General features: G+C 43.1%; 1 protein-coding gene across 1 annotated transcript in view; it reads right to left on the bottom strand.

The window, feature by feature from the left end:
* fam49b (family with sequence similarity 49 member B) overlaps nt 1-5,207 on the bottom strand; it is a 64,967-nt gene extending 59,760 nt beyond the window's left edge. Inside the window, exon 1 of the mRNA XM_031903306.1 lies at nt 5,107-5,207. The gene's annotated coding sequence lies outside the window, so the exon portion shown is untranslated. The remainder of the gene's footprint in view (nt 1-5,106) is intronic.
* Nucleotides 5,208-6,000: the final 793 nt, after the last annotated feature.

The raw sequence follows: 6,000 nt of genomic DNA on the forward strand, positions 1-6,000 counted from the left end.
TAATGTACCCCCTACTGTAAATGATAAGGATATTAGCAGTCACTGAGGGGTTCTGTGCCCATATAAAGGCACAAGGCTGCAGGCTGAGTTATACAGGGAACTCTGAGTATCACTTATGTATTATAAGGGATAATGTACCCCCTACTGTAAATGATAAGGATATTAGCAGTCACTGAGTGGTTCTGTGCCCATATAAAGGCACAAGGCTGCAGGCTGAGTTATACAGGGAACTCTGAGTATCACTCATGTATTATAAGGGATAATGTACCCCCTACTGTAAATGATAAGGATATTAGCAGTCACTGAGGGGTTCTGTGCCCATATAAAGGCACAAGGCTGCAGGCTGAGTTATACAGGGAACTCTGAGTATCACTCATGTATTATAAGGGATAATGTACCCCCTACTGTAAATGATAAGGATATTAGCAGTCACTGAGGGGTTCTGTGCCCATATAAAGGCACAAGGCTGCAGGCTGAGTTATACAGGGAACTCTGAGTATCACTCATGTATTATAAGGGATAATGTACCCCCTACTGTAAATGATAAGGATATTAGCAGTCACTGAGGGGTTCTGTGCCCATATAAAGGCACAAGGCTGCAGGCTGAGTTATACAGGGAACTCTGAGTATCACTCATGTATTATAAGGGATAATGTACCCCCTACTGTAAATGATAAGGATATTAGCAGTCACTGAGGGGTTCTGTGCCCATATAAAGGCACAAGGCTACAGGCTGAGTTATACAGGGAACTCTGAGTATCACTCATGTATTATAAGGGATAATGTACCCCCTACTGTAAATGATAAGGATATTAGCAGTCACTGAGGGGCTCTGTGCCCATATAAAGGCACAAGGCTGCAGGCTGAGTTATACAGGGAACTCTGAGTATCACTCATGTATTATAAGGGATAATGTACCCCCTACTGTAAATGATAAGGATATTAGCAGTCACTGAGGGGTTCTGTGCCCATATAAAGGCACAAGGCTGCAGGCTGAGTTATACAGGGAACTCTGAGTATCACTCATGTATTATAAGGGATAATGTACCCCCTACTGTAAATGATAAGGATATTAGAAGTCACTGAGCGGTCTTGTGACCCTATAAAAGGCTTAAGACTCTTTTTAATTTTTTTTTTTTTTTTTTTTTAGATTGTAAACTTTTTTGAGCAGGCCCTTCTTTAGCTCTTGTACCAGTCATCCATTGTTTTGGCATGTTTATTGTATACACCTATTATTTGTGCAGCACTGCAGAATACGTTGGCACTATATAAATGATAATTATTTCTGCCAGACAGCTATAAGTACTAAACACAGGGTTCAATGAGAGAATTGTGTGACACTTAACGGTGCATACTCGGCACATAGAGTCCCACATAGCGGGAGTCTCCCTGGCACAGAGCGATATACATGCGCCTTCCCGGCCAGCGAGCGGAGAATCTATTCCCACTGTTTGTGCGAGTGTTTCCCCCCCCCCGGCCTCTCATTATCCAGGTCGGCAGCAGGTGGGAGCTAATGAGCGGCCCCAGAGGGAGATCAATGAGCGTAGGAAGCGCCGGGTCTATGAGTTACTGTATCACTGGATTGGGTATTCGAGGCCTAATGCTTTTTGTTGGAGGATAATAAAAAAACGAGAAAAAGAAAGTTACTGCTGCATGAATTTTATTTTGCTACTTGTGTATTTTGTCACAAATCAAAGTTTTGGTGCAATAATTTCATAGTTTCCAATTCCCTTCTCGACTTTTCCAATGTCCAGAGTACATTTAGCAGCCAATCCCCTGTATTACCGTTTGCCTAAAGTTACAAGGTAAATGTAGCACAACCAGTATTTCAGCTCTGCTTTACAGCTTGTCTTTGTGCAGTAAGTACAACCCCCAGTATAATGGGCTCTGCGGCTCGCCACAACATATCAGATATAACTAAGCTTGTCATATACAGCTTTATACATCTATCTGTAAGGAAGGTTTCCTTTCCTTTGACTTTATTCACTAAAACTTGTTAATAAATCCTGTATATATATGACATGCTATTCTACATTACTTTGACCCGGGTACAGGCAAACACTGTGGATATTGGCTCTGAGATGCCAAATCCTGCATTTCGCCACTGATATCCACGGAAAGCTGATGCCAGTGTAAAGGCCTGCATTTTTACAAAAACCTTATTGTTGTGTCTGCTCCCAGAGCCATTACGTTGACCTGGGCGCAGGCATGCAGAGTGGATTTTGGTGCAAAAACTGCTCAAGTATGCATTTCAGTGCTGAAATCCACTCTGTGTGCCCGGGCCGACGCAATGGCTCCAGGTTCAGGCACAACAATAAACTTTTTGGAGCGTAGAGGTGGATTCTCGACCTGCGGAAAAACACAGGCCAAAAATTAGCCCCTACACTGTATCAGCTCCCCATGTGGCTGGGGCCTAAAACTCAGTAGGAGATGCCGCAGTGATTGGTCTTCTGAGAGAAAAACAGTCTAATAAAAAAACATTCCCAGAAAGAACAACTGTCAAAGCACCTTTACAAAAACCCAAGATGGGCCTTCTCAATATATTGTTTATTGTTGATCTAGAATTATTTACTGTTTTTCATAACTGGTTGGTATACTGCCCCTTTAAATACCTTCACAGTATATAATGCATGGCTGCTAAAAAATCTATTCTGCCCCAGATTTCTAACAGCCTATCGGCTGTATCTCCTGGAAGCATCAACACCCTCACAAGCTGAACCTAACAAAATACAAACTGATGGCCCAAACCCAGCCCTACTCCCTCTGGAGTTTATATCGGCACGTTCATGAAACCTGTTGATACATGAAACTGCCTGGGGCTACTATTTTACTGTTATGTCTCCTTCCCCAGTCATATTAACACTTTTATTTTTCTATTATTATCAAGACCCTTTCTCCCTATCCTTATGAAAGCACTCATCCAAAACCTTCTCCTATCCCAACCAGACTACTGCAACCTACAACTTACCTACTACTTTCTGAAATTCTAACCCTGAATTACTCCATAAGGAAATTCATATCTGACTTCTACAGCACTAGCATGGTACCTGGTCCAGTTTTGAACTTATGGCATAATGCCCCAACCTATGTGTATAGCAGCACTCACATTTATTGTGGAACTGTACACAGCACTGAGTATATTAGCTGGGCTATATAAACATGGATAGATACATTCCAATGGCACTTGTGGAAATAATTTTGTATAGGACATGACAGGACAGGCAACTTGCCTATACATGGGGTAGGGTCTCTAGGAGCAAACACTGGTGAACACACAATTGTGCACATGATTTAGTAAAATAGTAGCTGTACTTTGTGCAATAAACTACAGATAAATACCGTTGTCTACATCATAATAAAAGTTATTTCTACAGTCAACTAAGTCCTTTATGAAAAGGAAAGTTATTGGCATTACTGTCCCTGTAACATATATATATATGTGTGTGTGGCAGCTGCAAGAGAAGCATGGGAAAAAAACAATACTAACTTGGCTGTTTTGCCCATTAAATATGTTACGAGATGGCGCAAATATTTTCACTTCCCTTTTGCCTTGTGGTCTAACACATTCCAGCTTTACAAACACAATTTGGTCATTATGGTTAATGAGAATGCTAATAAGTTCTTTAAGTGCATATTTCCAACACATATTACTGAGCACAAATGCAAAGCCATTAACCTGTCAGGCAAATGCAAAACTGAATTAACCACAGACACAGAAGTGTCCAAAGAACAAGAGAGACCAGAAAGAGAAGTTAGAAGATGGGGGAGAGGGGGGAGAGAGGCCCAATAGCAGAATGAGAGAAAGAAAGGAAGGAGAAGTCTGAGAAGTAGGGAAAGCGCAGATAAGAAGAAGGAGAGAGAGCGAGAAATAAAAAAAGGCGACAGAATCCAAGAAGAAAGAGAAATCCAATAATGAGGTACAAGAATTTTCATTCGGTGAAAGTGGGACAGACATGCAAGAATAAGAAAGACAGAGAGAATCCACAAAGACAGAGAGAAAAGTCCAATAATGACACAGACAAAAGATTGAGAATGAATGAATACGAATTGAGAAACAGAGACAAGTCCAATAATTAAGTGTGGGGGGTGGGGGAGGAAAGAAAGAGAGAAAGAAATTGTTGAGTGAAGTTGAGGAATCAAAGAAAGAAAGAGGGGCGAGAACAAGGGACAGGGAGAGAGGTCCAATAATAAGAGAATTTAAACGTTAGTCCAATATTAAGGGACTACAGAGATAGAGAAGTATATACATTATAAATGATGTGAAGCTAAAGAAGGAGAAATTAAGAAAGAGAAGTCCAATGAGAGAAGGGGGAGTCCAAGAAAGAGAGGGGTGGTGAGTGCAAGAGAAAAAGTCATCCAAGAATGAGAAAGAATAGGGAGTTTATAGAGAATCACAGAGAAAGATAGAATGATGAGAGTAAAGGTGGCGGATACACGGGCAGATAAGCTGCACAATCGGCAACTTAAATCTGCCCAATCGGGCCTTAAATTGTCAATCAGGCAGGTTTAATTTTCTCGTTGGATCAGGGGCTGATGCACTCCGACAGGTTCTATGTTGCTGTATAGGAGGTGGGGGTGTTTAGGGTGCACAGAGCCCAGTTCTACATAACATGCAGGACTCCAAACCAGCAGCCTCCCAAGGGACCCTTGGCCAGAAAATATGATTGTGATACTTCTGTATTTACATCAATGGTGTTCAGTAAAACTACAACTCCAAAAGCAACCACCACTCAGTTCCCAGCATCTTCGGAGACACATCTGCAATTTCCATACAGTGAATAGAGTAGGACCACCTGCACCCGGCTACAGGTGAGATACTAGGAGCTGGTAATTGTATACTAGGAGTAGTAGTATAAAAATAAACAGGCTGTCACAAGGACAAAGACTAATACCGGACACTTATTTGGGCCAACTCATATCAGCTCTTGGTATGGCTAGGCATTAATTTTGGCACTTGAGGTAAAACAGCTTACATAGCATGGAAGTTATAATATGCCAGTATATTAGTATATATACACGTGTGCACCAAAACACAAAGAAGAACTTATAATATGGCTATATTGAGTGTTGCTTCTGAACCGTTGCCCACTGCTGTCTGTATGGTACCTGTGGGTAATGTGCCTCTCTATCACCATGCGCTGCAGACTTGTGCTTATTCACTCTGTCACTTTGGATCGTTCATTCAGTATTATCTCTTCACTGTGTCAGCCAAATGAATCTGGGAAAATAAAAGGGAACAAATGTCAGTCTGGCCTCTGGGAAGGGACTGGGGCTGTGGGATAGCAGGTATAGTAGGGAGAGATGGTGCCTATAGTAGCAGTGGGGGGATAATAGCCTCTGGGAAGGGACTGGGGCTGTGGGATAGCAGGTATAGTAGGGAGAGATGGTGCCTATAGTAGCAGTGGGGGGATAATAGCCTCTGGGAAGGGACTGGGGCTGTGGGATAGCAGGTATAGTAGGGAGAGATGGTGCCTATAGTAGCAGTGGGGGGATAATAGCCTCTGGGAAGGAACTGGGGCTGTGGGATAGCAGGTATAGTAGGGAGTGATGGTGCCTATAGTAGCAGTGGGGGGATAATAGCCTCTGGGAAGGGACCGGGGCTGTGGGATAGCAGGTATAGTAGGGAGAGATGGTGCCTATATTAGCAGTGGGGGGATAATAGCCTCTGGGAAGGGACTGGGGCTGTGGGATAGCAGGTAAAGTAGGGAGAGATGGTGCCTATAGTAGCAGTGGGGGGATAATAGCCTCTGGGAAGGAACTGGGGCTGTGGGATAGCAGGTATAGTAGGGAGGGATGGTTCCTATAGTAGCAGTGGGGGCATAATAGCCTCTGGGAAGGGACTGGGGCTGTGGGATAGCAGGTATAGTAGGGAGAGATGGTGCCTATAGTAGCAGTGGGGGGATAATAGCCTCTGGGAAGGAACTGGGGCTGTGGGATAGCAGGTATAGTAGGGAGGGATGGTGCCTATAGTAGCAGTGGAGGGATAATAGCCTCTGGGAA

Source organism: Xenopus tropicalis, chromosome 6 (assembly GCF_000004195.4).
Source record: "Xenopus tropicalis strain Nigerian chromosome 6, UCB_Xtro_10.0, whole genome shotgun sequence".
Taxonomy (NCBI): domain Eukaryota; kingdom Metazoa; phylum Chordata; class Amphibia; order Anura; family Pipidae; genus Xenopus; species Xenopus tropicalis.